A 10767-nucleotide genomic window follows, 5' to 3' on the forward strand; every position below is an offset into this window, starting at 1 on the left:
CAGAATGGAGAGGGGGTAAATCACTTACTCCACAGTGCTGAGGAGATTTTTTTTTTCTAATTTCCCAGGCAAAATGCCCTATGACTGAGAGACAGGGAGCTGAATCTTGGCATTCAAGAATATTCCTACAGTGGCCCAGAATGGTCATGCCATGTGAGGCCTAGGTCAGTGCATTGCTGCACTGTGGGGAAGGCTGTTTTGCCATGGTGGAAATGAATCCACCAGAAACTATGGGTGTTTCGGGGAGAATGAAGCTCCCCCTTGGGCCCAGGAGAAGAGCATTTGAGTCTTGTTGGGGCCCATTTCTGAGATGCACCAGATCAGAGGCTGAGCTCCTTGACATCACAAGGGTGAGGCCCTCGGGCCTCTGGGCTCTCAGAGCACAGGAAGTTTCAGCGCTGCGACTGACTACTCAGAGCTCTTGCTGCTGTAACCATCACCAGCACGTAGTGGGCTGGCATAAAGCGTCTGCGCCTACCCACTGAGGACAGGGTACAGGGGGCTCGTCCTCAGCTCTGGGCTTCACAAGCCAGGGCTGTGCCTTCAGAACCAGTGTGGACAAATCTGAGGGACATGCCCCATTGTCAGCTCTACCTGACAGACCCTCAGATGCTGTAACGGCTGGGTACTTTACAGTGGGTGACAGAAACTAGTCAGAGAAGGCTGATTTTGGTGGCTTGCACCCAGGCAATGTCACCAAAGCTAATTATCCTGAAGGACTCTCCCAAACTCCTGGGAAATGGGCTTTTGATCCTGGGTCCCAAGAGTGAGGGTCTACCCTCTGCCCTTGGTGGGGGGGCCCTGCTGGTGGGGGAGCGCAGTGAAGTTAGCCAGGCATACGCTGCCTTGGGGGTTGGTCCTGAGGAGTCCACTGGGATGTGTGGGGAGACAGGGGACATTTCACAGTGTTCAGCCGTAAGGAAATCTTGCAGTTGGTGTCAATGGCTGAGGAGGGCTTTGGGGCAGGCTGGGGAACGAGAATCCAGGGTGGGCCCGGAGAGTAGCTGGTGGGACAGCATTGGTGCTCCTCCCCCGGACGCGCGCTGCAGCACTGGTGCTCCTCCCCCGGACACGCGCTGCAGCACTGGTGCTCCTCCCCCAGCAAGGCGCTGCAGCACTGGTGCTCCTCCCCCGGACACGCGCTGCAGCACTGGTGCTCCTCCCCCCGACGCGCGCTGCCCCTCCGTGCGTGCGTTCGTGTTGCGTGGGGAAGGCGGTGCTCGTGCTGCTGGGCAGCGGAGCGTTTCAGACAAAGAGCCACGCATTGGGGGTTCAGAGTGAGAAGCGGCAGCAGGCAGGAGACCTCGGTGAAGTGTGAAAGCCCCAGAAGCTGTAAGCAAGGGAGAGATGTGGTTGGATGAGGGTTAGGTAGCTCAGCAGGGAGGAGGAGTGCCTTCGGGGTTGGTGCGAATTCCTTGGTAGATCAGAGGCCTCCAGAGAGGGGTCTGGGTGCTCCAGCCAGGGGGTCCTTTGTGGGTCATGGGTGCTGTGGCTGTGGGGCCCTCAGCTGACCTTCAGTCTTGCTCTTCGCTGCCTCTCCCAGAGGCACGGATACAAAAGGGAGCCTCTCTGCGGACTGGCTTTTCTCTTCTAGCCGTGGGGACCCATCGGGTCTTCTGGGAGGGAGTCATTTGCATTAAGGCAGCGCTGGCCTCACCACCAAGAAGGTGTATGACTCTGGGCGAGACTTTTCCATCGAAGGCTCCATTTCCTCACTGTTGAAATGAGGGTAATGATCCCTTCTTGAGAGTGGTAGAAAGCCAAACACACGGGCCCTGGTAGGGGCTCAGACACTGTTGGCTGTTTTAATTATTCCTTGTCCAGGCAAACCTGCCCCTGCCACTCCCACCCCACGCTTGTGGAGACTTTGCTGGGTTTACTGGGCCTCCTCTTCCCCCATCCTCTCTACACTTTATTTTGCTGAAATTCACTTCAACAGGGGGATGTTCAGCCAGGACAGGACAGAAGCCGGTGCTCCTGACTGTTCTGGATTTTTTTCATCTGTATACTGTGCTTCGGGTTGACGATTTAATTCAGATTTCCTAGTTCTCATGCCCTTTGGAGAATTTTTCCCAAATACTACAAAATTGGTAACTTTGCCTGACGTAGAGAGGCTGTTCAATGAATAGATTAGAACAGCTGGGTTTCATCAAGGGGTCCAGGAGCAGAATTCAAGCGTCAGTAAACTAGAGGGCTGGGCGTGGCGGCTCACACCTGTAATCCCAGCATTTTGGGGATGACAAGCCTTCAAAAGCTCAGTGAACTAGAATGGGAGATTAGAGCTTAACTTCTGCAATTTAGAATTTCCTTCAGTTATAAACAGCAACAAACCAACATTTATAGTATTACCAGAACCTGAGACTTTGTCATTTCTAGAAATCTCAGCTATTCACATATTGTTACAGCTGCCACTGATTTCCCAAAATGTCCTTTATGCTCATAAATGAGCGTACCATGAATTTATGGTAATTAGACCTGCTACCAGGTCTTGTTATTTACTGTGTTAAAAAAACACATCTATCTGCATATCCACCACTTGTTTAATAATTAGATAAATTAATTGAAATACAGTTAGTTTTCTTTGTAATTATGAGTTTCAGAAGAAGTCCATAGGTTTTTTCTGACACTAAAAAGTTGATTAACTTCTAGACACTGGAGAACTGGAACGATAAAGTGGCAATTCCCAGCTTAGCCACAGGAGGGAACTATTTCACAACTTATGTTTAAAAAGATCACAGCTGAGATTTTTCCTATTCCCTCTTAACTTGTTCTAAAATAGGTTCAGGTTTTCTTCTTTACTGTTAGCAGTGTAATTGGGGCGCTGTGACGAGGCTCTGAAGCGGATCTTCCGCCAAGAGCTGAAGCATCCCTGACTCATGAAACCAGGAAGACGTGATATGAAAAAGTGAGTCTCCAGGGCACTAGATGAGAATACGAAGTTTAGTGTCCTAGCTTGTTCGCTGTCTTTCCCCTGGCCCCCGAACCCTCGTAGAGCAGAGAGGATACCTGTTTTTTTATTCTCGTAGGAACAGACCCTCCTTCAGGTTGGAAACACAGCTGATGGTTTTCCACGAATACAGTGGCTGTTAGAAGAATGTGTTGTTTGTGTGTATGTGTGGGAAGGGGACAGAGGCAGGGTTGGGGAGGGAGGAAGGGAGGGAAATGAGAGATTTGGAGGTGGAGAGAGGCTGTGATCCTATAATAAAACCGCAGAACTTGGCCAGGACTTCCACTTAGTTATGCAGTGGTTGCCCCTAGGGCTGATTTTAATGGGAACAATTCCTTGTCGTTTGACCACATCAGCACTTAGGCCTCTGTACATATTTAAGTGCACAGAATTGAGGTCTTAGAGTGTCTAATTGCAAAGGGCAGCAGCCACTTTCACAAGTCAGCATCCTACGGCGGAGCAGCTCTGCAGTCCCTCACTGGCCCTGAAGTAGGTCAGGCTGGAGGAAATATAGCAGATGTCCACGTGGGCGCAGTCGTGGCCGCAGAACCTAGTTCTGAGTTCAAACCTACCTGTGCCTCCAAAATTAACATTTGTTACACTTTCTGCCTCTCTGGCCTTTAAGGATTGTTGCCTGTTTATTTATTTATTTTTATTTTATTCCCCGATGTTAGTTATGAGCAACATTGATTGATTCATTCAACAACTCACTGTTGAAAGCAGGGCTTTGCAGGCTCGGTCCTGAATGCTGGGGCCACAGGAGGGAACCAGCCACAAGTGCTGTGGATCCCTAGAGCTCACAGGACGCTTGGCACGTGTTGGGTAAATGCGACCCCTCTGAAAAGGATCCTCTCAGGTGCATCTACTGTGTGCTCAGCAAGTTGTTGACCATCTGTGAGCCTCAGTTTCCTTATACATAAAATGGGAATTTTTTTTTTTTTGATATGGAGTCTTGTTCTGTTGCCCAGGCTGGAGTGCAGTAGTGCAATCTCAGCTCACTGCAACCTCTCCTTCCCGGTTTCCAGCGATTCTCCTGCCTCAGCCTCCTGGGTATCTGGGATTACCGGTGCACACTACCACATCCAGCTAATTTTTATATTTTTCGTAGAGACAGGGTTTCACCATGTTGGCCAGGCTGGTCTTGAACTCCTAACCTCAGATGATCTGCCCGCCTCAGCCTCCCAAAGTGCTGTGATTACAGGTGTGAGCCACCACGCCCGGCCTTAAAATGGGAATTCTTACACCTCCTTTAGGAGATTGTGGTGAGAAGTAAGGAAACAGGTCGTGTACACAGTTAGCAGCATGCCTGGCAATTGTTACTGAGGATCACACCTTTGTTCCTTAAGCATGTGGTGTGCATGGGAGAGGCATATATTAGCAGCCAAGAGCGTGGGCCGCTGGTGTATCCTGCCTCACTGTGGCACTGGTGCTACCAATAACCTGGTGAACTTAATAACTGCTCTTCATTAAAGTGCCAAGACTTACTTTGTGAGATGACAGTGTGACAAGCTGGTGCAGAGCTTGGGCTCTGGAGCTGGATGGCCTGGGCTGAGTCCCAGGCATGACTTACGGCTGCAAGACTTCAAGCAAATTTTTTTTTTTTTGTCTTAGTTTATATTTATTTGAATATTAGAGGTTGAACATATGTTTATGAGTCATTCCAGTTTCCTTTTTATGTCCTTTGCCTGCTATTTTTTCCTTTGGTTATTTGTCTTTTTCTAGTTGATTTGTAGGAATTATTTTGTACATTATGATGCTGGATCTTTGTTTATATGTATTGTAAATTACCTCCTGGTCTGGGCTCACTCCACCCTTTCCGATAATGTATCATAAGTGTTAAAACATACATCCATGCAGAAAGTCTTCTCCCCCAGTGTGTAGTGCTCCCCTCCCTGTGGCAAATTCTTTAGTGTCTCTGTTTTTAGTTTCCCATCTTTAGAATGGGGACCATAATGGTACTTTCTGCATCAAGTTATTAGGCGTTAATGCATGAAAAGCACTTAGAATGGTCCCCAGCACATAGCAATTACTCAAAATTATGAGCTATTAGTATTATTGTTACTGTCCTAGACAACTTGCTAATATTCTCTGATGACAAGTTTAAAGGGTTGTGTGAATCTTCTAGACAGTCTAGACCAGTGGTCTCATGCCTCCGGACCCTGTTTCCTCTACATGGTAGGGTGGTGGTTAAGGATGGGATGGGGGTGGATGGACCTGGGTGGTATAGTGGTGGGACGATGGTGGAGGTAGTGGGTCAGTGGTAGTGGGACTGTGATGGTGCCATTGTGGTGGAGTGATGGTGTGGTGCTGTCTGGGCAGTGTGGTTGTTTCCGGGGTAATGGTGCTGGAATGGTGTGGACCAGTGGTGGTGGGTCGTCATTATTGGTGGGGTGATGGGGGATTGGCTGTTGTCTGTGATGGTGACGGAGCGATGGTCAGATGGTGTTGGTGTGGTTGTTGCTGGTGATGGTGGTGTTGGTGGAATGGTGTGACTGGTGTGCTGCATGGTTGGTATGGGGGTAATTGGTGTTGGTAGTTGGGGTGGCTGTGATGGTGGTGAAGTGGTGGATGGTGGTGTTGGTGATGGAATGGTAATGAGGGGTTGGTAGAGTGAGGAGGTAGCTGGTGGTAGTGTAGGCTGGAGCATGAGAATGGAGTACTTGGTGGTGGTGGTAATGGAGCCGTGGGGGCAGCGGTGTGGTGGTGGCGGGCTCTGGCAGTGAGTGGTGATAAGGTGGAGGACCAGCGCTTCTCTCTGACTCCTTGGAGGCCATCCTTGCTGTGACCACCATTGTAGTTGCAACTTCAAGAACGAGGTGTGTGCCTGATCCAACTCTGCAGGACTCCTGGCTGTCCTCCCAGAAGGCCCTGGTGCTTCCTCGGCCTGGGTCAGTTCTGGCTGTGCTGGAATTCTAAGCAGCAAGATCGATTTCTGCTTGTGGTCTCAGAACGTGCTTCATTTATTTATGAACATGCCCACATTTCATTTTGTAGTCTTGCCTCATGCTCCATTTTTTTCTTTGCGAAACCACAGGCACTTTAAACATATTGTACGAATATTTCTTATAACACCCTTTTGATGCTGGGGTCAGGTAATGGAACCTTGCTTTATAGGTGACAAAATTGAGGTGATTCTCCAGGTTACATGTTTCTTAAACCGTAGAGGTGGCATGTGGTTTACAACCCTTCCTGTGGCGGGTAGAATTAATTTTTTTTTGGAAAAAAAAAGGTCATTTTGTTATATTTAAAGCTCCTCTCAACTATGAAAAAGGAGAGCTGTTTCTTTTCTTTTTTCAGAGCCAGCTGGGTGCCTTGTTCCTGTATATTTTTCCATGACCCTAAATTCTTTGCTGACGAGAGTGAGGTACCAAGAGTGGGGGCTGCAGAGTGAGGGAGGACACAGGAGTGGACGTGAAGTTTTCATCTGAAGCTTCAGTGAATGGGATCTGGACTGCCCTTGTCATCCCAGGGAACCATTTTGGAGAAAAAAAACAAAACAAAAAACTTCTGTTATTTTTGACCTCTTAAAAAAAAATATTTGCTTCACATTCGGTAAAACTGAGAAAAATCACATTTTCCTTGATGAAAGCAGCTGCAGTTTTTTCCATAGCACCTTTGAAGATGGGATGGGACGGCAGCCAGGGATGGTGCGCTGTTGGTGCATGGACCAGGGCGAGGAAGTGTGTTTAAAATGAAAAAGGAATGAAAGGGTACACTTCGGGACATACTTATCCCCAAAAGGCTGCTTCCTAAAAGTGCTAATTGTGCATGTTAAACAGAAACCATAGGCTCCCGACAGCCTCACAGAGTCCTGTTTGTGGATGTTTTATGGAGGTATTTAAACCCTGGGATGCTTCCTTTCTTCCCTCTCGTGAAAGATCTTGGTGTTATCAACTCATTAACTCATGTTCTGTTATGTGCCTGCAGTTGCAGTCCTCTGCTTTCAATAAACAGGCCTGGCACCGTCAGGGGATGTTGGAGTCACAGAGATGGGCTCACTGGATAATCAACAGTGATGACAACTTTGCAAATTTAAGAACAGCACACAAGGCAGGAATGAGAAGCCGCATGAAGTACTGATGAAGAGCAGCTTTCTAATATGCTCATCCTGCAGTTCCACGTGAGCTGTGAAGGAAAGAGAGTTATGAACCAATTGGTGCTTGGAATTGAGATTCTCAGCGTCCGCCCATGCCGCTTTGTGGTGTGGAGTCTTGGGGCATTTATTTGACAAAGACATCCTGGGGACCTACTCTGTGCAGGCCCTGGGCTAGTGCTGGAAGGAAGTGATAAGGAAACGTGAAGACGTGGACCCTGTCACTGGTGAGTAAACAGTCACAGGTGAGAGGTAGAGAGTCATGATGACGAGGAGGTGCAATAAGGAGGGAGAAGTGTTACAAAAGAGTGTCGTGCCCAGAGGGCTTCGAGGAAGCTGGACGTGTGCATGGGCGACACAGGAATACATGAGAGAAGCTTCGCTCTGCTGGATTGAAGATCAGAGTGGACAAGATCGTCAATGACCACCTGCCAAAGGCACCAGGGAAACACCTGTAGTTTAGATTGGGTTCATAACTGGCTACGCCGAAGGAGAGTGAACGCCACAGAGAACCGTGATGTCTGGATAAGAGGGAGTTTGCAGGCTGGGGAAGAATACAGTGAAGTTGGGCTCTGTTCTGGATTGGTGCTGTCAGAAAGTGGGGCAGTTTGGTGAGTGAGTGTCTTATACTAGCTCTAGTATACTCATACTGGGGTGAGAGGTATCAAAGCAACTCATGTTAGCCTAGGGAGGGGAGGTTTGGTCACTCTTGTGATTGCTCAGGGTCTTTGTTTTTACCTCTGTTCAGGTCTCATTATGGAGTGGCCTAGTTTTTGTCTTACTGAAGTTCTCAACTGCTACTATAAAACTTTTTGTGTTCATCATGGGAACAACACAGTCTAGCAGATAGAGATTAGGCCAGCTACCAGCTGAAAGCTCCCGGGCTGCTTTCCCACCACCCCTCCATCTCTGGGCACTGAAGGATGAGTAGGAGTTTCCCAGATCAAAAGGTCAAAAAGATCGTGGGCATATCAGGCAAGAAGGGGTATCTGGACTAGGCCTGGGGAGGTACTGAGCATCCCAGGAGGCTGAGGGACACCAGAAGTAAGGGTGTGTGTGAGAACCAGGGGGTGTAAGGCCAAGGAGTCAGACAGGGCCTTATGTTGGGGGCCTCTGGGGCTTGCCAAGGAGCCCAGATGGAATCCTTTGGTCACATTCATCTGAGTGCTTAGCTCAGAGCAGGTGATTAGCAGATGGTTATTGAATTGGACCTCTTTTTCCATGCAAACCCCACCCTTGTGCACCCCATATATTGCCATCAAAGATAAGAAGAAAAGCTACCTGAGGAAGGGGTATCCTTCTAGGAGTCCAGATGTCCTTCCCTTACAGTCGCTTTTAGAATACGATAGTCATAGAGCTGACAGGGCTCTTATGGCACATTTGGTCTGTCCCCCTTCTTTCACGAAAGATCACCTGAAGTAAGACGTGACAAAGTGCTTGCTTAATCTTCACAGCAGATTGCGAAAGAACGAGGACTTGAACTCACATCCCCTGCCTCCTTGTTTCTTCCCTTTTCACTACAGCGACCATTGTCCTTGTCATCTATCACTTTCCCAAATTAGTTCTTCTATAACCCATGGGCTCCACATGGCTCAGTCTCCACAGAGTTCTCCATAGACAAAAACAAAACAAAATTCAGCTGTCAGAAGTACTTGAGGAGGAACTCTATTTGCTGCATGACTCTGTTGAACTTGGAGGGGATAAGATTCACCAGCCACAGTTTACACTTTTCTTTTCTTTTTTTTTTTTTTTTGAAACGGAGTTTCGCTCTTGTTACCCAGGCTGGAGTGCAATGGCGCGATCTCGGCTCACCGCAACCTCCGCCTCCTGGGTTCAGGCAATTCTCCTGCCTCAGCCTCCTGAGTAGCTGGGATTACAGGCACGTACCACCATGCCCAGCTAATTTTTTGTATTTTTAGTAGAGACGGGGTTTCACCATGTTGACCAGGATGGTCTCGATCTCTTGACCTCGTGATCCACCCGCCTCGGCCTCCCAAAGTGCTGGGATTACAGGCTTGAGCCACCGTGCCCGGCCCAGTTTACACTTTTCAAAGGCCCTTGCCTCTACTCCTCAGCTCCTCAAGATGGTCTCTTGTGCCAGCACCCAAGCTACTCCTTTAACCACAGTCCAGAGCTGATTTTTCCCTTGCTTCTAGTTCTTTATTAAATAGATTGACCTGGCCTCTCTATGCATACCCTCCCTACCTTCTTCTTGCCTCTCAGGACCCATCTCTCCTCTTTTATCTGCCAGTGTTATGTCTGGCAGCAAGTTACAGAAATCTCATTACAGTGGCTAAAATAAGTTAGAGATTTAGTATCTCTCCCCAGACAAGAAGTCCATAGGAAGGTGTTCCACACCTAGCAGCTCTTTCTGGTTTTCTGCTCTGCCCTTTAGGGTGAGTGGCTTTCTTCGTCTCACGGGTGGCTGCTGCACCTTTGGGTATCATGCTTACATTCCAGGTTAGATGCGGGGGAATGGCCAAAAGCAAAAGATGTGTGCCTACTGAATGGTCTCTGCAGCAAAAAAACCAGTTGCTTTTCTGGAAAACCCAGACACAATTCTACCCACATCTCATTGACCAGAGACGGTCGCGTGGCCATTGCTAACTGCAAGGGAGCCTGGGAAGGCAAGTATTACTGGTCACCTTGGAAGCTAAAAAAGAAAATAAGGCCCTGTTAATAGATAAGGGAAGAATAGATACGTGTAAGAAGCTAGCAATGTCTGCTATACGCATTGTATAGCTTTTGCATCACAAACATCTGGGAGCTGATTTGGCAAAAACAAGATTTATTTCCCTGTTGGTTTGGGGAATAGGAGCTGATTAAGCAAAGTTATTTACAGTTGAATAAATATTAGCCTACATGAGTGTGATCGAATCTAGAGCACACTGATTTTGTTTTCACGTTGCAAATTTTTAGCCTTTAAAAACAGAAATTTAAATGCGCATTTAGGACCTATTGCCTATAGGCAGCTAAACATTTTTTCTAGTGCATTATATTCAAGATTAGGGCTTTGCTCTGAGATTCCCAATTCAAGGAAGAGAAGTTTCTGAATACATTCTACTTGGAAAAATTACAGTTGTTTTTTTCCTATGCACTAAAATAATATAGGAACAGAAAAAAAACACCACCAAGTTTTTGGCAGTATAATTTCAATTCTCATCTTTGTCAATGTGCACATAGGCATTTAGTGTTTGTTATTACAATGAATGCATATCAGTTGATTGTGATCTGTTCTTTTCCATTTAACATTATTTTATAGGCATGATTTTATAAACATACAATTCATATAGTTATTTTTAGTAACTATGTTTTGATATGTCATAATTGGCTTAGTCAATCCCCTTTGACCAGTGGTAATTTAAAAAATATTTAACAAGTGATATTCATATTGATCAATCAGAATACTCTAGGCTGTAGAAACAGAGCATGTCCTGGAGGTCTCTGCTGGACCTGACATTAATTCATGTGTTCTTTTTTTTTTTGTATTTTTAGTAGAGACGGGGTTTCACCATGTTGACCAGGATGGTCTCGATCTCTTGACCTCGTGATCTACCCGCCTCGGCCTCCCAAAGTGCTGGGATTACAGGCTTGAGCCACCGCGCCCGGCCCATGTGTTCTTGTATTGTAGAGTGTTGGTGGTTGAGAGATTAGGTAGGGAATATTTATTAACTGATATGGAAGAAATGTAACTATTTTCTTTTTTTTTTTGAGACGGAGCTTCGCT

The 10767-nt window shown here is 47.2% G+C and overlaps 1 long non-coding RNA gene across 1 annotated transcript in view; it reads left to right on the forward strand.

Moving 5' to 3' along the window:
- Positions 1-2815: 2815 nt before the first annotated feature.
- LOC119470072 overlaps positions 2816-10767 on the forward strand; it is a 48733-nt gene continuing 40781 nt past the window's right edge. The window contains exons 1-2 of the long non-coding RNA XR_005198950.1: positions 2816-2905; positions 6875-7267. This is a non-coding gene — a long non-coding RNA (uncharacterized LOC119470072). The remainder of the gene's footprint in view (positions 2906-6874; positions 7268-10767) is intronic.

This window comes from Cebus imitator, unplaced genomic scaffold, assembly GCF_001604975.1.
Source record: "Cebus imitator isolate Cc_AM_T3 unplaced genomic scaffold, Cebus_imitator-1.0 Scaffold21, whole genome shotgun sequence".
Lineage (NCBI taxonomy): Eukaryota > Metazoa > Chordata > Mammalia > Primates > Cebidae > Cebus > Cebus imitator.